This window comes from Lycorma delicatula, chromosome 1 (assembly GCF_047948215.1).
Source record: "Lycorma delicatula isolate Av1 chromosome 1, ASM4794821v1, whole genome shotgun sequence".
Lineage (NCBI taxonomy): Eukaryota > Metazoa > Arthropoda > Insecta > Hemiptera > Fulgoridae > Lycorma > Lycorma delicatula.
Genome location: NC_134455.1, coordinates 78,863,250 through 78,890,158, shown reverse-complemented (window position 1 = coordinate 78,890,158; position 26,909 = coordinate 78,863,250). Strand labels below are relative to the sequence as shown.

General features: G+C 26.8%; 1 protein-coding gene across 1 annotated transcript in view; it reads left to right on the top strand.

The window, feature by feature from the left end:
* LOC142319482 (uncharacterized) overlaps positions 1–25,435 on the top strand; it is a 439,670-nt gene extending 414,235 nt beyond the window's left edge. The window contains exon 6 of the mRNA XM_075356813.1: positions 25,363–25,435. The gene's annotated coding sequence lies outside the window, so the exon portion shown is untranslated. The remainder of the gene's footprint in view (positions 1–25,362) is intronic.
* The last annotated feature ends 1,474 nt before the right edge of the window (positions 25,436–26,909 follow it).

Here is a 26,909-nt window from a genome sequence, read left to right as displayed (position 1 = left end):
GTTTACGTAATACTTGCCAAAAAGTCGTTTCTGAAATGCCAGTCTCAAGTGATGCCCGTCGATTTGGTTTCGTCGGACTACGTACTAAGTTTTACGATTGCAGATCATAAAACCGAAACACTACGAGCACGTTCGAACCAGTAATGTACCCATTTTTAGTAACACTGGGGGCCGAATTCCGTACTAATGAACTACGTGAGTCAAAACTTGATGTGTTTTTCTATGAAATGAGACATCAACAGTATATGTAAGTTATCAAAGTAAATTTTTATATGCTTTTAAATTTGTGCAATACTTTTTGAATCACTCTGTATTAGAAGTTAACGCAGGAATTGTGTGTTTCATATACAGATTTACGATATTATTATTAGACAGATTTTAAATTAGAAAATTACTGAAATGATTTTTGTATAGTATTGTATATTTTTACATGAACTACCTTTTTTCCTGTTTATCCTCCGGGAATCACCGGCAGGTATTACTTCAGAAGATGAATGAGGATATGTATGAGTGTGAATGAAGTGTAGTCTTGTACAGTTTAGAGTCAACCATTTCTAAGATGTGTGGTTGATTGAAACCCAACTACCAAAGAACACCGGTATCCACGATCTACTATTCAAATCCGTATAAAAAACTGACTTTACTAGGACTTGAACGCTGGAACTCTCGTCCAACAAATCAGCTGATTTAGGAAGACGCGTTCTTGGAAAGACCAACCCCGTCCTAAGCAAAAACTTCCTAGTCGTTTCAATTAGTTTGTTAGCATCAAAAAACTAGTATTTTTGATATTTTTATTCATTATTTGTTTTGATATTTTAATCAGTTTATAGTTCTGAAATATCATTCAGCGTTCTTTTCTGAAAATATAAGTAATATGCTTAGAATTTCTTCTGTAAGTCAGTCGTAAACATTTAAATGTCGACATTGAATTGTTAAATTTTGTTCAGGAAAGTTAAAATCTAGGAAAAATTGCATATGAAAACACAAACACCACATAATAAATATGTAATTAAAATATAAATCAACATTCTGATTACCTTTATGTACCAGTAGGACACCACGGTCCTATTGAATTTGCTATTGGTCAGCAACACTAAAATTTAATATTTTGATCTGAAATTGAGATAACAAGATCTCTAGAAATGTTGTATAGATAATGTCCATCAAAAATGCAGGACAGCCCAAACTAATTTTAATAAATTATAGTTTTCATAAATATTCTGAACGTTTTTCATAATATATATGTGTATAATTTTTAAAACTTACACTTAATTAAAATTTATAATTTATCTGTTGTTTTAAAGTAGGAACATCTCAGTTCTTCTTATTAATAAAACAAAGTTATACAGTACAATCATAAAATCTATGTAAATAAAAATGTAAATGTTCGTTTGTTCAAAATCTTAAATCTTCGAAAGTTCTTCACCGATTGAAATTTTGACTCACCGTTGCATTCGAATACGCGCGTGTTTTTATATACCTACTATTTGTATACCTTAGATGACACACCTGTGACAGGTAAAAACATGTTTTTTTTTAAAAACAGCGCTATTTTATTTATTTTTTTAAAACAGGTCGTAAGAGCAGTACACGCTATATTAAATATTTTATGATTCCATTTCAATGTTTACGAAATGTGTGTCTACTATAAACTAAAAAACTACTGGACCGATTTATACGCGGGGAAAAAGAGAGAAATGGGAAATTTGGAAAAGGGAAATAGGGAAAAATCGGTAAAGGGAAAAATCAAAAAAGGTAAAAGGTAAGAAGGTAAAAAGGGAAGAAAGGAAAAAGTGAAAAAAGAAAAAAGGGGAAAAAGGAATGCGGGAAAAGGAAATGGAAAGGGGAAAGGAGAAAAAAGAAAGGGGGAAAGGAAGGAGGAGGAAAAGGAAATAAGGGAAAGAGTGGTGGGGAGGAGAGAAAAAGGGAAGAATGGGGAAACATGGGAAACAGGGGAAAGGGAAATGAATTATTGTAAAAACGAAAATGGAAAAAAGAAAATGGAAAGGGGAAAAGTAAAATTTGGAAAAAGGAAAGGGGGAAATGAAAGGGTAAAAGGGGAAAAGTTATATTTTGTGTAGTTCCGTACTGTTCATTATGTTAATGTTTATCAAATTTTCAATTGTGTTCATTTAATCTATATACTTAGTCAAATATAGCAATAGCGAACCACTGCCGGGTCTGGTAGTAATAAATAATTTTAAATTTTATAAATATTCTTTAAGTTTAAAGAGTTTTTTGTTTAGATTTTCTCAAATGGATGAGAGGCTAATCCTACTTAGCTACGTACAGATAAATTCATGGATATCCACAGAAAATTCTATAGATGATGAGTTTAATATATATGTATTATTTATTTATTAATTTTTGGTTTTAGTATAATAAATTTGAATACAAATGCTAATAATTCCCGTCTGTAATAATAAAATAGAATTATGTTTATTTCGGTTTAATTAAATCATTTAAGTTATTTTTTTTATATTCATTTAATGAATAAATTTCTTACCGATTTATAAGTCTTCATATTTTAAAATAAGAATTTTCTTAATTTTTATCTAATTTAATATATTTAGAACTAAACTAAAAAAATGATAATAATTGTTTTACCGAACAAAAATGTATTTGTTACTAACTTTGAATGTCTTAGTGTTACTTTTTTAGTTGAGAATTAAATAACTGGTTCTTGTTTAACTACTCAGTTTTTCTATTTATAAATATAATAAATAAATATTGTAATAGTTATGAGTCACAGTTACGCAGTTTTAAATCATTATGTAGGCCTGGTATGGAAATATTTAAATATAGGATAAAAAAAAATTACTCATATTTCCTTAGGTGTAAAAAAATTATTCATGAGAATTGTTACTAAATGATGTAAAATGAACAAGTGTGAGTGTTGGAAGGGGGGAATATATAGAGAGAGAAAGGGAATTGTACGCGGGTGAGACCACATCCACTATTAATAGTACTGCACTGGCAAAGCTGGCACTGTTTATCAAGGTTACCCCCAATTATCACATACTGCGTTACATCTCAAAATATTTTTTCTTGATTTTTTTTTTTTATCTTATAGAAAAATATCGTTACACCTACTTCTAGCTGCAGCAATCAAAATACTTTAAATTTATTTAAAAATTAATGTCAAAATATATTATTCAAACAAATTTCGTACAATTACTGTACATTTTTTCTGTTAATATTATATATTTCTTATATTTATAAATTTATGGTCATAATTAGATCTTTTTTGATGGTCTAACGTGCCTTCTGGTATCACCACTTTATAACAATAAATATACTGAACTAATTTATAAATAAATATTTTATTCACGCTCGTACATAATTATAAACATCAAGCAGATTTCGCCAATAATTATTATGTACACTCCAACGATAATTAAAAAAATATCCCAAGAATTCTTTAGAAAGTATCAAGAAAACTGTAGAAAACTTTGAAAAGATCACTATAATAAAATATATAACTAATAAACAAAAATAGAAGCGATTATAACAGTTCAAATTAGAAAAGATGCAAAAATTCATGTTTATTTCATTAATATCGTTTAATACCTCAAGAAATAGGTGAGTAATAACATTTTTGGTAAAATTAAATAAGAAATTAATTTTTCAGAAAATTGTTTACTGCTCTTACAACTTTTTCTCTATAGATGATCCCTTTTAAGCAAATATTTCATTAATTTCATTCGCTCTTTAAAGCTTGTAAAACATTACTAAAAAAAAACACAATTTTATAAAATTATCCAATACGAATATAGTTACAAATGAAAGGATAACTTATCCTTTACATGCAACAACACAATAAAATCTGTGACTATTCTTCAAGAAACTAGAAACAAATGAATTTACAATATTGTAATTATAATTTACAATCTTTTGTAATTGGAACATCAAGAATATTTTGTTTATAAAGCTGATTTTTATTAAAACGATTTTTCAACTCGGCTTTAATTTTTTTTTTATTTGTGATTCATAAATTAATTAAAATAATTTTTAAAAATTTACTTTTTAAAACTTGATTACAAATAAAATTATACCTTCGGTATATGTTCGAAAACTCCGAAGTGAACGATAATACTTTAGGAAGAGACTTTAGATGGATGGGTTTACTAATTTTATTTATAATTTATAATAAATTGATGGGTTATTATGAACGCGTTATAAATGGATGAACTGGTTTATAAATTATAATTTATTATAACTGGTAACGAAAGCATATGAAGATCATTTTTCGTTGCCCGAAGTATTTCCCCGTGTTAAGCTAAAAAAATAATTTTGTTAGGTGACGAGGTACAAGGTTAGAACTAGTGAATATCATTATTTCTTTGTTGATGGGATGATTTTTTTTCCTTTTTAGCTGAGATACTAATAGTACTTAAGCATATTCGTAAATATAAATTATGAAATTTGTTAATTTTTTCTTAATGTAATGAAAAACTAATCTGTTTGACTTCAAATTTCATTAATTTACCACAATTATTTTTCCTTGAAATTATTACAATCGTAAAATATTTATTTGATTTACAGGATATGATTTAAAATTTTATTTGAAGACACCATCGAGATAAAAAGTAAAAAATAAATAACTTGGTGCTTATCCATTTAAATCAATATTCTGTAATTATCTGAAGCATAACATTGATATATCTATTTTATTTCTTATTTTTTACTAAAAAACGTATGTGTAGTTTTTATTATCGTCTCACCATAAATTTATCATAGGATAAAAACCATAAATTTATCATAGGAATTTATCATGTTTCGCCGCATCAATGTATCAGCATCATCAGGGATCTTACAGAGCATTGTAACACGGCAACTTTGCGTGCTTTTTGTAAAAAAATACTTTAATATTAATATTTTGACATGCTATTATGTGTCCTCTTTTTGTGTCCAATACTACCAAAACGTGATTTGGATAATTTCCACTACGTAATATTGCTGAAACATTGATGCGGCGAAACATGTAGGAAAAAATATTCCAATGACAAATATAAGGTAAGGTGATAATAAGAATTACATGTGTGTTTTAGTAGAAGAATAAAATATATACACACCATACGATAAAAAATGCTGATCAGAAAGTTAACATTTATTTTAGTTTAACTTACGCAGATTACAATTCAGCTTATTAAAAAAATATTATTAATTGACCCAAACGACTAAAAAAAATAAAATAAAATAAATTATTAGGAGAAATATTTATGTACAGTGTAAAACAAACATACAAATAAATTTTTATCAAACTTCTTTACAACAACCTTGCAACTACGCTTTAAACTAGTCATTAACATATTTGATGTACAGTAACAAACAGTTTTTTTTTAAAGTAACATGAAGTATAAAGTTTCAGCGGTTGATGACGGAAAATTCTAATGTATTTAAAAAAATTACAACTTATAAAAGCTTACGATATATAAAAACGATTATCGATTGGTAAAAGATGTTTAATTTTTACATAACATACATTAAAAGTACTTTTACTTGTCCATATAATTCTTGAAAGTTGTTTCTTATAAATTATCACTTCTTTATATTTATTCTTACTTTGCAAGAATAATTTTTGTATTATAATTTCTAGTCAGTTATTTAAAATAATTTTATTCAGTTAGCAGACATCTTAATTTAACTCATTCCTTTTAACTCATAATCTAGCTTTTGCATAATAACTCGATAAATTTTTACATAAAAACAGAAAAAGTAAATATTTAATGATTTTAATCTTTTTAGTTTTAAATATTATTATTAAATTTTGTTTATGGAAAAATATATTTATATTCTTTAAAATTTACTGAATTTTGTATATAACAGAGTGAAAATACAGCTATCTATCAAAAACTGCACTCAGGTGAGTAAACTGTGTAAAGTAGGAAGTAATTAAATAAAGGTGTGGAAATTGTACACCACAAACCAATTTTATGTGGGTGTATAGGTCGTCAGTAGATGACGTGAGGATTTTTGGAGCTCTAGTAGTCATCATTCGGACTATTATCATAACCATTCAAATGAAACTAAGCCTCAACTGTAAAAAATACATTATCCAACATTTTAATGCTCTCCCGAACAACGGATTAAATCATTGACAGTAGTGGAACCTAGCAGTATAATCAACTGTTTGTAATTTTTATGATACATAAATTCCGTATAGCTTGAAGTGAAGTAGCCGGGTAACTTTAACGGCACTATACAGAGAAATTTCTTTTTGTTGCGCAAGTTTTCATACTGATTTGTTAGGTTTTTAGTTCGTGAGGATTTGTTAGATTCAAAAGCTTACTCTTACAGCTTCCAGTGATTCGTCATTAAGTTCTGAACGTTTCCGGCTGTCTCTGATTGCAAGCAGAACCAGTTCCACTATATTTCTTTAGAAAACGATGAATTGAATATTTATTTGATACATTCTTATCCGGGAACTGCAATTAAAAATCTTCTTGGCACAAAATAAAAGATTTAGTTGTTAAATAATTTTCCACAATAAAAAACATTTCTTCCGTGCTTAAAACCATTTCTTCTTAATTAAAAACACTAAAAACCAAAAACAACTAACGGTTTACAAAAAAGAAATAGAAGATTATATAGCTGATAATAACAAACAACACTAAGTAGTGCTTCCAACCTCTTCATCAATTATTGTATTATCTATTCTAAAAAGTATTTTGCTTGCGTTTTAAAACAAACAACCAGTATAAATTAGATCGTATGAATAAAAATATGTTTTTCTCTTTTACTTTTAGTTACATTTTAACACCCGTAAAAGAAATTAAAAAAAAATTACTTATATTTATACATATTCACCCAAATATGAAGCATTGTAAGAGTAGGATAAGTTTTCAATAATATTATCGTTACCATTAAATACTATTTTTAATATTTTTTTTTTATTTTATACATTTACTTTCTAATAAAAATGTTATTTTCAAAATAATAACACCATATATATAGCGTCTGTACATTTTTACATGTTTATAGATAACCAGTATTTTTTTATAGATTCTAAAATATTCAAATATGTATATGAATTGTTTTTTATATATTATAAATTATATATTTTAATGTCAATCTATGATGGGATATTTAATGATAGTTTTATTTTACATACAGTATAATTTATCCATAAAATAACATTTTAAGCATGAATAAATATCCATAAATAAATAAAAAATGTGTAAATAAAATACGAATTTTTGTATTTGATAATTACTTTTTTGTGCTATTACCTTTATTTTGTATTTTATTCCTCGTTTAAAACTTTCACAAAAATTTTAAAATATTAAAATTTTATAATATTTTCTGGTAAAAGAATTAAATTAATAAAAATTATATCTTAAACTTATGAAGTATTGTTAATTCATAAATTAACAATTATACATATGGTATAAAAATCTCTTTTTAAATGTCAAGCTGGAAAAAAAATCTCCATTTGTGTAGTTTGAATTATGAGTACTATTCTTAATAAAATTTCAAGAGATATTTCCGAAAGAAATTGTTTCAATTCTATTTGTATTAATTCGTTTCTGAAATTCTTTAATACATCCAACACGAGTAAATAAAAGAAAGATAAATTAATAAATAATAAATTAAAGGAAGTCTATAAATGAAAGTTAACTCAAAAAAAGAATCAAATGTTGCAAAAACAACATCTCTAAAATAAAATTGCCCTAAAAGGGTGATTTAATAACAAAAGAAAAATAATAAATTATATAAAACAAGAGCTTATCCACCTTAATTTAAAATTTCAAAATGAAAAAATAATAATAAAATTATAAAAATAAATTCTTAATTAAATCAACTTATCAGAACACTAAACTTGCCAAGAAAATATAAATAAGAAAAGCTTTACTTCCTGTATTTTTATCGGTGCAATAAATTATACCTAATTTTTTGGAGTGTAAATTTTGTTATATGTATTTTGTGTGTTCTCAAGATCGGAAAAGGTGCAGAATTTGAAATTTTAAACAAGGTGTTTCTATTAACAATTGTTCATTAAAATTCATCCTCGGCTAGTAAATCACACAAAAAAATATTTGCCTAAGGAAATATGAAAATTCCACACACTTCGTTCGCAGATCGAATTGAAAAAAAAATCTTCAAAGAAATTTTGTTTCAGATTTTCCATCCAATGAAATAATTTTGTTAAAAAATCGTGTAAATAAAAAATCGTAAACTGAAGATTTAAATAATGTTTAAATGGTTAAAAGTGGAGCGGTTTAATTTGTCTTTTTTTGTTGCAAAGTCGCTGTGAACAAATTAATGCTAAAACCCTTTTCTTATCAAGAGGCCGGGAGCCCATGATTAATAAATAAATATTTCAAGTGAAGACATAGCTATTTTAGTTATATAAGTTTGTTTAGTAAGCTCTTTTAGTAAATTTCATTAAAACAGGTTTTGCAATTCATGAGTAACTCTGTATATATCAACAAACAAAAACAGAAATCGAGAATGACCTAATGGCCAAAAGCTCTCTGTTTAAGATTTATGCTAGTCCAATTGTAGGGATAGATAGGTAATTTATTTATGGATTAATAAAGTTCATCTTTATGTACAAAAACATCCTCAATTTTTTTATAAAAGATTTTTAAATTAAATTATTCATTACGATCAAATTTGCAGTTTTTTTTTGTTTTAAGTGAACATCAATATGTACAATCATTCATGCAAACATAAATGCTTATCGATATTGTTAAAACAAGTAAAAAATGCATGAGAAATTAAAAAAATGTGATTATAAATCAGACTCAAAAAATCGAATAACTAAATAATTACAACTTTATTATGAAATTTACAAATTTGAATTATTTCTCAATAACAAACTTAAAGCTCCGAAATTATTCGTCTGCTTGCTTAATTGTAAACATCAACACTGACATGTGTTGATGTTTACATATTTTTTTATCGGTTACTAAAAAACTAACCTATTAAAATTTAATTCAATTAAAATTAAAAATAATACTATTTCTAATATGTATAAATAATACATTTTTTATTTTATTAAAAATACATTTTTTACGTTAATTAAATTTTTAATTTATAAAAAAGGTAAATTTGTAGGGTAGATTAGCCTATTAGATTTATAGAAATACTTTTTACCTTCTCGTAATATGTGGTCAAGGGTAGGTTATATCTATTGCTCGGTGATTTTATAAAATAAGTTGAGTTTTACTCTAGAGAAATACTAAAGCATAACATTCAGATTTCTATGTTTTAATTCACTATAGAATAGTCAGATTTAAAAAAAAATGTAATTCCCTTTTTTTATTTATTGTATAAATATCGGTGCGAATTCTGTGCATTGTTCAGTATTAAATACTTGTTTTTTTTTTTCAAATCAGGAAAAAACACCAAAAAACTTTTTAAAAGTATATATGTTATATATAATGACAACAGTTACAAATAATATAATATAACAAAATTACACCTATACTACTATAGAATTAAATTTTATTTCTGAATTTCCTAATTGAAAGTTTTCTTTGTTATATTTCATTTAAAAATGTCTACATTGTGTTGACAAGAATTAGTTTCGTAATTTATTATTGTTATATTGTATATAATTCTAACAAAATTCACTACAAATAATTTTCATTATTTACTTAGTAAGTTTGAAGATATTATTCTTCCTACTTAATAATTTTTTTCATTTCTATATTTTGGGACTTATTTCATGTATTTGTTTTTATTTAAGGAATCTCGTTTTTTTATAATTTTTAATTTCTAATATTTTTATAGATTTTACTCAGGGAATTATATAACTATTTCATGTAGAAGTGAATTAGTCAGCTACCCAAAATTTTACTACATGAAAAATAATGCTGTGAAATACAAGCTCTCTGTTTAAGATTTCTGCTCGTCCAATTGTAGGGATAGATGGGTAATTTATTTATAGATTAATAATGTATATCTTTATCTATAAAAACACCCTCAATTTTTAAAAAGATTTTTAAATTATTCATTACGATCAAATTTGCAGTTTTTTTGTTTTGAACAAACAGACAAACAAGTGATGAACATCGATATGTACAAATCATTAATGCAAACATAATTACTTATCGATATTGTTAAAACAGGTAAAAAATGTGTGATGTGTTATGTTTATTATTTATATAAAATTATAAATTTAATTAATGATAATAAAATTAATCTTGCTTTTCATAAATATATTTATTTCTTTTAATTGAAAATTCTACCAGGTAAAAGTTTAAAAATAATTAGGTGTTTTTTTGTCTTCCACCTATTTCATATTGCTAATGTTTCATTCTTTACAAAACCTTTGTTTTTCTGTTAATGATAAGTAAATATAAAAAAAATTGAATTATAACAACTATTAAAAAAATAGTTGATTTTATAGTAAATATAAAAAAATTTAAATATAAAAATATTTTTACGTTAAAAACTAATAATATTAATAAGTAATTCTACACCACTTTTTTTAAATATGGGTAACTTTTGTAATTTTTTACAGAAATTTCGATTTTATTAATTTGCCATAATGGGCTAAGTTTTTGTTATTTCCTTTTTTATTAAGTCCGGAAATAATTATTAGGATGCGTCTTTGTTTGATTTTTTAATGCTCTGAATGAGAAAGGCATTTTTTAAGTCGGTTACTTTTGCTTATTTTTAACCCCTTAGATATTTTATTATCTAAATAAAGAATATCAGTTTAAAAATTATCCCTTTCCAAGAGTTTCGTATTTCTTTAAGTTATTTGGTTTCCGCGTTCTAAAATATGTTTACAAATTCGGAATGCATTTTTTATATTAGTAGCCTGAATATTCTACTTTATAACTCAGATATAGTTTTATATTATTGTTTTGCATATCTTATATAGTTGCATTTTTGCCGTATCTTAAATGTTGGATAAAATTAATACTGTTACGGTTACATTATTGTTTTTTTAATCATACCAAATGATTGAAAAATATATAAAAGTTAATAATAATGTTATCTGAACTATGATTACAAATAGTACAACAGATTTTTTCCCCTTAATAAAATATATTGAGTACTTTTCTGAATTAATAAATATATATATAATGATAATTAAGTTATTAGTTATTTTGTCATCGGGGTTAAATGTACTTTAAAGCTTTATGAAAATACTAACTGAGCTCAACAACATTGTTATTAGAGATTATTTTAACTTTTTTTTTTTTTTTTTTTTTTTTTACTCATCATATTTTTTCAATCCGTTTTAAAATAAAATTAGTCTATTAAATAAAACTTAAAATTATTATTTACTTTTTTTACGCGATGAAAGATTACACGTGAAAGAATAAAGTCAATCTAAGGATTAATTCTTTTGTTTTTGTGTTTTGTCAGATGCTACATCATCACTTATAACTGCGTTTTTCAGAGTTGGTTTAATTTTTATTTTTATTTTATATTCTTTTTTTAATATAAATTAGCTAACAGACAAAAGTTACCCGATTGAAGAGACACCGTTTGCAAAAACTGTAAACTAGATAAAAGTAGTTGCTGATAATTATACGATAAGGAACACAGAAAAGCGTCGACGTCTAAGCATGAGCTAAGTCTTATCTAAAAACAGGAATATATTTTATTTATTTTCAATACCTAAACTTTACCAACTAATTTTCTTGAAGTTTTGTGGGAAATTACTTTGAATATCAAAATGATGTTAGAGAATTTACCCACCCTCACTTCTTTACATACTGATTTTTACAATGAATGTTTGTAGGTCTGCACCTATATCTGATATTTACTCCACCTCCTACACTCCAACAACTATAGTGTCATATACCTTTCGCTGTATATGGGTGTGACGTTCGGAAGTAGGTGTACTGTATTACTAATTTACATAGGTAGAAAGAGTAATTCATTAGATTGATCTATATTTCTCTTACAAATGTAAGAAAAGGAACGCTGTTTCAATTATAAATTATTAATTTGAATATAATTAATTATAAATGTTACAGCTAATGAGAATTTTGCAATAATACATTAATTTATTTACATCAGATAATAAATAAACAAATATAATGTTATATCTTTTGTAATCACTATTTAATATTTTCTTTTAACATATGTTGTTTCTTGTAAAAAAAATAAAGAAATAAACTGATCATATTCCTTTAATGCAATGAAATTTATTATTATCCTTATAATTAATTGTTGAATTATTGAGACAAGAAATTTTGTGTTTTTCTTTAATATTAAGAACTACTGCGTACTTTTAATTTATGGATTTTTTTAATACCCCATAAATGTTGACATGTTTCTATGTTAATGTGAATGATATAACATAAATAAATAACATGGTTTATAACATATATTAACCTGTTTTATACACACACACACACACACACACACACACACACACACACACACACAAACACTTTTTATTCACTATATATGGACTCTATTTTTTATAGTTACACCATAAATAAATGTATGTTAATTAGCTTAATTTATCGATTCATATATTTCTTTTCACATATCGATTTTTATTTAAACTTTTTACAAAGGCTAGTGTTTGAAAAAATTCACATTAAGCATTAAACTCGTAAACGTACAAAAAACAATATCAGATAAATGCGAAGTTTTGCGGATTACTTAATTAATTAAATTTTTATATATTTTGTTAACTCCTTTTTACGAAAAAATTTAACTTTATTTATTTATTTTTTAAGAACATTTTTCAAACTATTTTTATTCATCTGTTTTTTTTTATTAACATTAATGAATGAAATAATAGCAGTTGTAGACCGACTTTACCCGACTACTACTAACTGAACCACCATAATCTTCTCATAGGTTTCTAAATGTTATTTTCATAAAAAAAGAACTTTTAAAATTATTCTATATGTAAAATGCTCAATAACGTTTGTAATTTTTTCTTTTTTTCTTTACTCTCTCTTGTTCTTTCTTTATATTTATTCTTCTGTTTCTATTTTTCTTTTTTTCTTCCATGACTTCCTCTACGTCCGCCTCATCTTCTTCGTCTTTCTACACGACTGCCCAAAAAGGAGTGTAATGTATTTTGGGTGCATGTATGTTTGTTCCACCGTAGCAGCTCAACGGCTGAACCGTTTTAGATGTATGACTCCGCGTTGGAATCCTTATTCACTGAGATTGACATTAGCTACATAAATATATATATGTTTAAATACATTTAAAATATTTGAAAGAAAGTATTATACTATATACAAATAATGGCGTAAATTCAATACGGAAATGAATAATGTAATTTCCAAGATATAGGCAACGAGACGTATGTAGGCATTTTAACAAAGTTAAATATTTTAACCAAGTCATTTGACATAAAGCCATCAAGGATCTAATGGCAATGTTCCGACATTTCAGAGCTCCGTACTTCTACATTGTCGTAATTATCTGTACTGGGCGGGCATCCTAGATTTTATTTTCTTATTGGCAGTCGTGGTTTTTAATTTTTAACAGATTTAAAACGTGTCTCCTAATTTAGTTAATGTCCTACTCTGAATCCTTATTTACTAAATCAGTCGAACAATAAGGATATAAGGTAAAAATATTCGTTTCTTTGAAAAAAAATTTAACTTAATTTCAAGAAAAAAATATTACTTGTAATTTGTTGAAAATGTATTTTTATTGAGCAATGATAGCGAGCCCTAAACATTATTATAAAAGTTATTTTAGATAAATTTGCAATTTTTAAATTATACTGAATTTAAATTATATTTGATAACTTGACAATCATGTTTGGTTACAAGTTAACAGAACAGGATTTTTTTTGTGCCCCCATATATTGCGATGCCGTAAGCGGTATGAAGTAAGTGGTATGTTTTTTTTTTATATATATACAATTAGTATCGATTGTTCAGTAAATTTCTAATATATTTTATAGCAGTGATTTAAGATGGTGATTTATAACAAAAAATAATTAAATATTAACCTAAAAAAAATTAATAGAATCCTATTATAAATGAAAATATATTATTTTTTACAAAAGAGAAGGGTAGATTTTAAAAAAATATTTAGAAAGAAACTGGCAAAGTACTTACATGACTTTTCCGGCTACGCCGGTCAAAAATTAGTATTTTAAAATCATAAAAAATTATAAAAATTTGTAAAAAGAAAGAATAATAAATGAAATAAAAGGAGTAAAACAAAGTTGTAAAAAAGTTCAACGAAATCGTAAAATAAAATAGCCTTAAAAAGTTACTATATGTTGTTCAACAATTTTTCTGTATTAAGAAGGCTATTAAAATGACGCTAATATTCACTAAATTATTTTATAAACCGTTGTAATGTAAGAAACTAATAAAACAATTTCCAAAATTTAAAAATTCAGAATATTTATTCAGTTTATTTGTTTTAGTTTTAAGAGGTGAGATATGATTTATTTTTAATTTCTGATTACTTATATATGTATTTTATATAAAAAATATTCTTTAATAAATTTTTTCTGTAAATGCATCTGATAAAAACCGAAATTGTTTTTTTTCGCGATATATCTCCATCGCCTTACTGAATTTAAAAAAAAAAAAAACAGTACGATCAATGTATCTTATTCGAGCAAAATTACAACAAAATCGGTTTGGTCGATCCAGATATATCCAAAAGCAGTGTGATACATATTATATATAAGCACATATATAAATATTTCCAAATGAAATAGTAGGAACCTAAAGCTAAAAAATTTGTAAAAAAAACGCGATATCCAATTTTGAAATGATCACCATACTTTTACATTTACAATAACTATTCACCGGGAAAGTAATGTTACCCGATAGGTTTTGCTGTAATAGCTTCTGTTTTATTGTTTTTTTATTAATATGGAAATAACATTTGAAACACCAGAAACAAACTTCAAAAAACTTTAAATAAATTTTTAATTTATAACTACTAGTATATACATTATATATATATATATATTGTCACGTACACAATTAGTTAGTTACAAGCGGTAACTGTATTGGTAAATGTGTAGTCTTAAACAAACTCAGGTCGACCATTCTTCCTGAGATGCGTGGTTAAATGAAACCCAACCCATAGAACACCGGTATCCACGTTCTAGTACTCAAATCTGAATAAAAGCAACTATCTTTATTAGGATTTGAACTTAAGAAATCTCGACTTAAAAATCAGCTGATTGACGACGACGAGATTACCAAGTGGTAATCTCGTCGTCGTCAATCACCACCCCGGTGGGTTATTTACTATTTTGGTTTTATTTATATATATATATATATATATATATATATATATATATATATAAAATAATTGTAAATAATAAAAAAAAAAGATTTGTATTCATGTAAGAATAATAAAGCGATCTTAAATTGTAATGAAGGAAATAAGATTGTTACCTTGTAGTTCCAATGCAAAATAATTATATCGATTTTTTTTCATAATATACTGTATACCGTAAGTACGCATGTATAAAATACGTTAAATAGCGTGAATCATAACAATTATGTGTAATTATACATTTATTATTATTTATTTATTTCTCAATAACTATTACACAGTCAATTAATTTTTTTATGAAGTTTAATCATCGTGTGTAAAATAGTAAAAATATTCATCGTATACGATAATAAACAAGTTTTTTGATTTTCTAGTTTTCAATCAAAATTTTTTATATAATTGTAATTAGGCTTCGTTGATTATAAATGATATAAGTCAATTTATGTGGAGTCTAACTTACATATAAAAATAATCGTATTTACTAGTTATATAACAAGACCTTTAATAAATATTATCTATAATAAAGAATAAATATATAAACCTGCGTTGTTTCCACTTATTTTCTTTTTAAATATATACTGCATTATCATATAACCAACATAATTGAATTAAATTATAATTTAAATAATAATAACTTAATAATAATGAGTAAATAAATTATAATAAATTGTTTTAATGCAAATGTATTATGAATAGAATGTTGCAGTTAACGTTAAGAATAAAAATATCCTAATAAAGAAGTTCAAGTACCTAAAAAACTCTATTAAAAATTCTTTTAGGAAAACTAAGTTATCTATTTACGAAAGAGCACTTTTTTAATCACTTTAACCATCGTCAAATATGATGAATATTTGATTGTTTAACAAATAAAAAATTCTCACTAAGAGAGCTTCATATAAATAATTCGATGTGTCATAACGAAAGTATCCTCAGCTTATTAGCAAAGACTTATTTTAAACACCTACTTAGGTACTAATATTTGCAGATGACAAAGTCCTTACTGCTACTGATAAAAATCTTCGAAAATACTGAAGTATTTTAAAATGAAGGACAAGTTTAAATCGACACGTATCATATTTTCTTCACAGAGAATAATTGTTCTCCAGTAAAACTTCACGCTTTGTCACAACCAAGTGAAGTTTGATATCTAGAACTGCATCTTAACGCATTTCCTAATATGGAAAAATCGTATTATCTAACAGGAAACATTTATACTTAAATTTTCAAAAAATGTATCGGTTTCGTTGACATAAATCTTAACTGTCATTCTCAAGATAATATATAAGTCTATTTTTAAAATAGTACAGAGGTATAGAATCTAAATATCGGTTACATCTGCTAACTTTATTATCAAGGTATTTGAGCGCTTCCAATCAGAAACACTCATGAAAATGTTTTATATATTTTATAGTATATTGTTTTAAGAACAAATAATTTATCAAGAACTTAAAATAAATACTAATATATAAGAGATAATCAAATTCAGTTCAAATTTATCAACGGAACATTCTAATTGTTTTACCAGTTAATCTCCTTAACTACTAAAGTTCTAATCACTTTATGAAAGTTCAAAATATACGATTTTTTGGAATTAATTTATTGATTTGATGAAAGATTTTAGATTAATTATTGTAGATTTATAATTTTTTGAGAAGAAAATACTAACATTTTCATCTCACCTCCTGTTTGATCTTTGTCATTAAAGTACGGGTAATTTATGTATGTAAAATGATCTAAATCAATGAAAATCTAAAAAAATAGTAATTGTTAGGTTGCTATTATTACGACATATCCATTACTACTTCGTTGCGATTTTTATGTGTAGTAATTATTCTTATTATTTATCATTCATCTTAAACTACACATCGTTTTACCTCTGGTAATTGTACTGAGTACTACTAAACAGGTTATAGTAATATTATAGCTTGTAAAGAAAAATAATTCTATAATACTAGAGTTCCTCACAGAGATACTTAATTCCTTAACTGGGGTTATTGATAATTATAATCATATTGATAAGTTTATTTTTAAATAAATTTATATGTTAACTTATTATGTTTTTACTTTTTAATTTTCAAACGTCTTCATTATTGTTAAAAGGATGATTATAGTATTGGTTTTTTTTTTTAATTTTGGAGATATTATTTTTTAGGGAAATTCTTATTTTATTGTTGGAACTTTCAGATTATTGTCTAATATCGGATGTAAAAACAGAAAGAATATCGGTGATTTAATTTGTTATAATACTCCTTAGATGTACAATATTGATTTAAGGCTAGAATCAAAGAACAATTTTATTTGCATGCACAACCTATTTGCGTGCATAGATTGATTTCCTACCTTTTCGATTGACATAGTAACCAGCAAAGATGGTAACTCCTGAATAGAAAGTCTTCTGTGTTTTGCAGTTTATTAAATGTAAATCTGTAGTTACAGTTCAATGTGCGCTCCATAGAAAGTTTAATTGTAATTCTGCAAGTGGCAATTACAATCGTCGATGGTATCATAAAAGACCGGTTGTCTATGTAAAGGGAAAAAAACGGTACGTCCGAGGCTTTCTCTCGTTCCTAAAAAATCTGTTAAGATAGTCGGCCACGAACTAAAAATACTGTTGGTGATAGTGCAGAATGTATTACCGAATTGTTTACGTATACTTCCGTACCGTTTTAAGCTGTTACGGGCTTTGAAGTCTGCCGACTAAGCTATGCGTGCCCACATCCCGGTAGAAAGTTGCAGCATGAATACGACGTCTTTCTTAATCGTATTGTATTTTACGAGTCAATATTTCATCTTAGTAGTAAAGTTAAGACACATGATGTCTGTATTTTTGGTTTAGAAAATCCCCATGGATTCTTGCAATACCAATGGAACTCCCCAAAATTAAATATTCTCCGTGCAATATCCCGACGGCAAACTTACGAACCGTCCTTTTTCGTTGAAGCGAATGTAACAGGAGTTGGCTTTTTGTATATGTAGAGTACACAGCTGTCTCCTTAACTTCAAGATGGACCAGAGAATTTTATTTGGCAACAAGATGGTGGGATTTCTCACCTGTATAACTCTGTACGGAATTGGTCGAATGAAGTTTTCCTCGACCTCTTGATTAGTTGGCATGGACCCTCCATTACCTTGGAAATGGAAAACAGCTGTCGCTTCCATAACTCCAGACATGCCGGTTAAAGTACAGAACAAATTCATCTGTCGGTTTGATGTGTGCCGCGGTACGAAATATGCTCATATCGAACACCTGTGAGGAAAAACTGAAAGTTATCTTTAATTTTTTATAATTCCATAACATAAGTAAAGTTAAGAGATATTAAATACCTTTAAAATCCCGATATTCTCCTTTTTTTACACCCTTTATTTCTTTCATAACATAGGAGGTACAGTTGAAAATTTTTGAAGTATTTTAACTGAACATTAAAACCGAAAATGTATAGGGAATAGTTCATGAGTGTCCCTTTGAAGGAATTTATCTTTATCGTTAAGATAATTTTTTTCAGCCTTCTTGAAATTTATTCTTTATATATATTTAACTTTTTTAATAAAACGCCGTCCGGATAATAATATCAATCAACTTTATTGATGAATTTCTCCGGTAAAACGTTCACTAAGGTAAAACCTTAATCTGGATCCATACAAATTGAAGACAATAAGTAGAATTCAAAAAAAAAAAATTATTCTTATAATTTGTTTTTTTTTATGTAACAGACTTATACTTATTATATTACTTTTAGTACATTTAATTTACTAAAGTAAAGGTTTAGTACATTTAAATTTATGCATTTTGTATTATTTGTAACTAATTTATTGAAGTAATCATTACATAAAACCTTTTTTTATTTGGCTGTTTATGGATTATTAGTTATAGGATAAATAAATTAAAAATTAAAATCAATCTCATAAAATAACAAAATATATTGATTATTGTAATTATAAAATAACACGCTAATGGTAATGTTTGAGGGGAAATTAATGAGATGTCTTATAAGTGCCAATACATTGAAAGTTGTTTTTATTAAGTGCTATTTACATTACCACAAACATCACTTTCCATGAATATTATTTTATTTGAAACTACTCTATACAAAAGAAAAACCTTATAATAATGCCAATTAATTATATAAAAAAAAGAAAATCAATTATTATCAAAAAATAATGATGGTATTGTTAAAAAAGGATTTGTTTACGTTGTTTTTATTTATAATTTTGTTAGATCATTGAACTGAAAAGGATTTCAGTAATCTATAAAATACAAATTAAAAAAAAAGCTCAATGATGTTTTAGTTTTTTAAATTTTATTACCCTTTCTTCTGACAAACACTTCTATCAAATTTAATTAAATTATACATTTAAATACTCTTTTATTATCCCAGTTTCTTATTTTGAATATTATAGTATAATGTTTAGAAGCGTGCAAGCACTTTACCGGTTTTATGCAAGTAAGAAAATGAATAAATAAAAATCCACCGGTAATTTTTTATTGTTTGTTGTTGTTAAAATTTATTTTTATTGTTAGGTTAATATAAAATGAGCGGGAAGTGGATATAATCGTGAGAAAAAACTGGTGATCTCAATGTGACATCTGTAGGCTATATGTGTTATTTGTGTGACGTCATTATTTTCTAATTGTTACTAATTAATTGTTCATTTTCATAAAAAAAAAGCCAATGCAGTTGTGCACTCACTCTAATGTGACTCGAAACTCATATACACATTAATTCTACCGCTCCTTTTTTATTTTCTCTCTTTCTTTAAGGGCATGTTTTGTGTATATATATATATAAATTTAAATTTAAATTTTATATATATATATAAAATCTAAGAAATCTTTTTACACAAAAAATGTGATCGTTTTTTATATATTCTTATGTAATAACTTTTAAAGAATAATTTCAAAAACATTAATAAAACATTTTCTACAGCTTTCTGAGGCCAAAGATTACATCTTACATCTTCACAAATTACATCTTTGAAACAAATATAATTTTAGAATAGAAATGAGTAATTTTATATATATGTATACACAATGTATCATGAAGTTTTCCCAGGACTTTCATAACCTACTCTACTCCTTATGCCGTTGCCGTTTTCACTCACTTGAATCATCATTTCCCTGAGAAATGAATCGATGCACATTCCTAGGCACCACGATCATCTGATCTAACCCCTTTAGATTTTTTCGTCTGGAGATGGATGAAAAATATTGTTCACAAAACAAAAAAAACATTCTTGTGAGAAATTAACTGTCCGTATTATGGCTGCAGACGAGCAACTTAAGGACAGCCTTAAAGGACTGAAAAGAGCAACAAAAATAGTACAGAATCATGTTAAGAAATGTGTTGAAAATGGCGGTCTTATTTTTGAACATCTATTTAAACTCGTAGGTGTAGTGGCCTTTGGTCTAGTGTAATGTTTCTAAACGTAGTTCGAATTTGTCTAACTTAAGTTTCTTGTATTCAACTTGTCTTTAACCATTTTGTTTAGAATTAAATTTTTCACAAGTTTTATGTTAACCATTCAACAAAATTATTGTAAGTAAAACACAAAGAACAGGGATTTTCATCCCAATTTATTGGTGTTTACTAAAAATTCGCAAAAGCTACTGCAGATACGGTTCTGGGACCTATTCTATTCAATTTTTCAGGACAAAAATCATAAGAAATCTCTAATTTTGTTCCTTAATTAACGTTCTAAAAATTATAATAGGATTTCATTTCACCGGGATAGCTTAAATTCGAGCGAAAACATTCACTAGCCGTAACTCGCCAATGAAGCATTTTAAAGCATATGTTTATAAACTCTTTTTCTATTATTTTCACGAGTAGAATAGGTTATGAAAGTCCCGGGAGAACGTCGTGATACACTCTTTATATATATATATATATATATATATATATATATATATATATATATATATATATATATATAATTTATTAATAAGATTTAGAAGAGTTAGGAAAATTTTTAAAACTAAAATACTGAATTTCCCGCTAGTTTTTTTCTTAAATTGCATTCATTTTCAGTTATCACAAATCACAGTAGTATTTATTAAGTGAGATAGCTAAACCAAACGAGGCTGAGTTACATCCGAATATCGTAAAGACATTTTCAAGAATAATATGTTCCCATGCAAGGTTTACTAAGGAAATGAGGAGTGAATTGATTTTCACTTACCTACTTCACTGAGCCGAATATAATTTTGTAAATCAGAGTTCCAAGTACCGAAATGTAGATAAAATTTAGTCTTATTTGGAGTACTCTTTTCATCAGAGGCCTACTTCGTTTAATGAAAATTATAATTACAGAATAATCCACTCTGAAAAGAATGTTACATGTTATAGGTAGTCTGTTACATAGACTGTGATCGATAGTATAAAACAACAGATTAATTTTCCCTCTGTATATTTTAAAAGGACTAAATTTTTTAATTTTCTCTTTAGTTGTGTACCAATTTTTAATATGTTGGTTTTTCTTAATTTGTCCAGTATTTTGTATTAAACATCTATAAATTAATTTTTTCAATGTCAAATTAATTATTAGAAAAAAATTAAAAGGGAATGAAAAATAAATTTGTATGTTATTCAGTGGTTTTATAGCAAACAGTATCATTATAGCCGGCCAAGCTTTTAAGTCATGCTGCTAAGAAAGTTAAGAATTAAAATTTTTCTGAAAAACCTTCTTAAAAATTAGATAAACGAAATCATTACTATTTATTCTGTAGCGTTTTGAAAATAACAATTCTCTCAACAGTTTTTATCGTTCTTTTTTTTCTATATTTTCCTATGAGTAAAACTGATCGGTAATGATTGATGGATTTCTTCCTGTAGAAGATAATGTACCTTTACGTTAAAAAATTTAAATGCTTTTTAATTATTTGCAGAATCGTAACTTTTTTTTTTACTTTTTTGTACGAAGTATAGAAAGTATTTTGATCGCGAAAAATTTCGGTTTTCAGATTTCAACGGAAATATCCATTTTGACCATCCCTGAATCCATTTTGACTAATTTAGGTGTGACGTCTGTTCGTACGTACATATGTATCTCGCATAACTCAAAAACGATTATCCGTAGGAGAATGTTGAAATTTTGGATTTAGGACTGTTGTAACATCTATGTGTGCACCTCTCTTTTTGATTGCAATCGACTGAACCAAAATTGTTCAAAAGAGCCCAAAATTCAAAAAAAAGTTGGATTCGTTTTTCTTACCTACAGTAATAAGCCCTCATTGAGAGTTTTTCAACTATATATTGTAAGTGCTACTTACTTTCATTGGTTCCATAGTTATAGCCAAATAAAATTGTAATTAATGAAATATTTAGATCAAGGGGAAGGCACATTGGTTCAAATCAGACTTAATCTCCTTTTTTTTTTTTTGTTAAATTTTTTTAATTTAAATATATTGATTTATTTACAGTAATTCAATAATAACAATAAAAATAATAATAATTCTTTTAAATATAATTTATTTATACATTTTAAATTCATATCATTTTTTAACAGAAATATTTAAAATAAAACAAAAAATTCTTGCATTCTGAAATCTTCATATTACAAAGGTTTTTTCAAATGAACTTGAACTGATAATAAAATAATTGATTAATTATCGTCTGATAACATTCATTTTTTTATAAAATAATTTAACTGTGCGTAAAAAATTGCAAAACCTTTCTACTATTTGCACTAATTGTAATAAGCATGTAATAAAACTCAACTAATCTCAATTTATTTGTACTTGGTAGAGTAATAATATGTGTAGCTTCCTTTTTGGAAGCTGACAGCCAGTGAGGTCTATAGAACTTCAGTTATTCATAGCTGACAGCAGTAGTTAAATGCTAGTTAATCTTAGTGAAAAATTTCTTAAACGTAATTTATTTCTGTACTATAACGTACTGAACTGATCGTACATAATAACAATGAATAAGCGTGTAAGTTTTCATTAGTTGTAATCAACTAGAAACGTCAGCGTTTATGTAGAATAGCCCGGTCTGGTTTATCCCGTTTTTGCACGTTAAGATTTATAACTCTATAAATATTATAACTACCATTATTCCCTATATTTTATGGCTATTTATAAATCACATACATTAATGATTAATGACTTTCTTCTGTATTTCAATGAACGTGCACTCTTGTTTAAGCTTATTACATCTTTATCTTTTTTAAATTATAAGACATACTTTTATATAATCACAGTAAATTGTAATTACAATTATTTTCAAGTAAAAATAAATTAATTATTTTATTGTATTACATGTTTTTTTTTGTACTCTATATGTGTAATTTTTGAAAGTACATTTTATTGTAACATCCCGTAGTGATTTTCAGTTAAATAATATTTAATTTTAACGAATGAAGACTTATATCTGTGCGATAACTGTGATGAAAGTAGTAAATTCATTTCTTAATAAGTTTTTCCAGGTTTTTAGTATTTATTTAAGACTTATTTTTTTTAAGCATCTTTAATTATAAAATTACACCGCTCTTCTTTATTGTTTATTTTTCTATATTTCTTCTTCGTCATCCTCTTTTTCATTTTCATTCTTTTTTTACTTCTTTTCTCTAATCACATCTTTACCATTTTGTCGTCTCCATGTTATTTTTGTTTCGTTTCTACCTTATTCCTGGTAGCCACTTTTTCACTTTTCTTTCATTCTTATCCTTTTTTATGTTCTCCTCTCTTAATTATTTTTTCATCGACTTCTTTGATCTATTTCTTTTAATTTTATATCCTTCTTCTCTTTCGTATCTTTTTCATGTTTGCTTTACATTCTCTTCCTCGCTTTTTTCCTTTTTTCTAATATTTTCCCTCTTTCTGTTCAGTTTTCCTTCGCCTCCTTCTTTTTTAAACTCCTCTTCTTCTTTTTTATTTTTTTTTTACCCTTTTTATTGTTATTTAATTTGTTACTCTCTTCCCGTTATTTTTCTTAATACTAATCCTCTTTCCCACATTTTTCTTCTTTATATTTTTTTTTATTTCTCATAATTTTATTAATTTCCTTTTTTTTTAAATTTTCACTATATTTCCTATTTCCGGTAGATTTATTATAATTGATTTGATTGTTATTTTCTGCCCTTCCTAGCATTGTCATTCTATTATTCGTTGTTGATATGTTTCGGAATACCTCCATTCCCAAAACTATTTTTAATACTGAGCCTTCCTCGAACGGAACTGAACGTAAGGATAGTGGGAGAATTTGTATCTCCCTACTAATCGCAGAATCTGGACAAATGTCACTTGCTGCTGTGTCTTTCATTTATCGGGCGCGTTATTATTTATTTAGTGGGGTTATAAATATTTTGTTTTGGTTAAGGACGGAGTTATTAGCTGAGTTCCGATCCTTTAGACCGGGGAGAATTTGTTGACCGGGGCTAACCATGGGAGACTAGACCCATTTGAACTTTGTTCTCCCGGCGTGATTCCACTTCAGTCCGTCCTCTGAAGTTCTTTCGGCGCCAGCGTTTCTGACCTAGCAGCAATACGCCTTTCGAGAGCCCTAGTGTTTGGAGGATGCAATGCGCTCCCCTTTCCAGAGGGAGTCGTATGTGCTGGCTGGGACATAATTGTAAGAATTAGGAAAGGATGATAAGTGTTTGATGAGATAAAGTTAGGAAACTGTCTTCTGCCGGGGTGCCTTCACTACTGCATCTCAGCTGGATTCGGTCGTGTCGGATGTGGGTCCATGGTTGCGAACCGATCATTTTTCTTCTTTAGCCTGCCTTTCCGTTCCGTAAACCTTAAATTGTCCCGTGGCGCCGAAAAAGGGCATTACGGGGTAAAGCGCAGGCCTCTTCTCACTTTCGTCTCTTTCTACGTCTCCTTCCATATTATCTTCATATTTTCTACCTCGTTTTATTCATTCCTCTTCTGCTTTTTCTTCGTATTGAACCGTTTTACCATTCCTATTATAAAATAAAAACCTTTTAAAACAATATAAATTATATAATATCAGAAAATATCGATCGATGGAAAAGAATTCAGAGTAAAAAAAAAAAGTAGAAATGATGAAAAATAAATCAAATAATATTGCGTTTGTACAATTAATTTCTTTTTTTAATTTGTACATTGTGAGAACTTTCGGATTTACAGATAAGTAATTTTTTTTAATTATTATAAAACAAATATTGTTATAGTAAGTTGAAATGGATTTAATTTTTCAGGTGGTGTAGAGGATGGCAGAATGGAAGGTGTGGGCTCAGGATCTGGTGGTATAGGTGCTGTATACGGAGGTGGAAGATCACACAGCTCTAGTTCGAGTTCTGCCTCACCACCTCACGGCCAAGCCGCTATGCTGGTCGTACCTCACCCGTTAACTGCTACTAAAGATCAACACCATGTTGTAACACAAAATGGTTCTGGAAGAAAATATCAGTGCAAAATGTGCCCTTCGGTAAGTCTACTTTTTTTTTATTATAAATTTATTTTTCTTTATTCGTCATTATTTTATGTATTATTATCTTCTTCGTTAACATCAGGAAAAAATACTGCAAGAGGTCGTCAACTCGTTGAATATGCATACAATATTTTGAAGAAGATGGTATAAGCCAGAAAATATTAATTATAATCGTGTTAATTGTTATAAGTCCGTTACTAGTTTAAACAAAATATTTCTCATGAAAAATACCCTAGTTTTTATTCTGCAAATTATCTTCAAATAAGCAACATTTAGGTTAAAAAACATACTCGTTGCCGGAGTATTGTGACCTTATAAACTTCCTACATACATAGAACCTTGAAAAGGTGGAGATTTAACATGAATCTAAAATTACTCCTAATTATGAATTAATTATTTCAGAATCTACTTTTTCGTATGCTTTAGTTAATTTTAGCATTTAACGTTAACATTTAACATTTTAACATTATGGTTAGTATCAGTATTACTGTACATTTCCAAACAGGAAGTAGGCGAAATATTTCATCATTTTGTCGTAATTTAGTATTTGGAACAAATTACTTGAGTTAAAATCAAAATACATGTTTACACATATAATTGGATTACATGACAACAAAAATAATGAACGAATCAATCAACTACATTCACAATTAGTTGTACAACTGCTACGGTATATGTTCACAAAAAAAAAGCTAAGTAATACTGACAATCCACAACTTACAATTACTGCAATATAGAATTTTTAATCACTTTGGTGGTGCTTGTAACGGGAAATAGTAAAAACGTATTCGCTCCTATTAATAAAAATTTAACAAACCAGCCTTTTACTACAGAGTTATTACAAATAATTTATCTGATTACAAACTTGAATAAATTACGTTTATTAGCATTCACATACACGAAAGTTCATCAATGAAATAGAAAACTCAAACATTTTTAGTGGTTGGTATAGCTGTCGTGTAGATACTGATTTTGTCGTTGGGTGATAGGAGAGAAAATGGTTGCCAACGAAGTAAGGAATGCTTTTTATATGCTGGATTTTATGTTTGAAGCTGTTATCACTGTATAACGTAATTTTATAAGAAATTTTAGTGAAGATGCACCCAGAAGACCCAGTATTGGTAATAGTTATTCTTACATTAAAGCAAGGAGATGCAACTGTAAGCAAAAGTCTATCGACTGTCCACGAATAAGCGAGGAAATTGCACAACGTGTGAGAGAGAATTCGTAAGAAGACCACAGGAATTTACGACTAGAAAAGGTTATCCAAGGTTTAATTTTTCAACATCTAAGTGGAAATTACATCCCATTTCC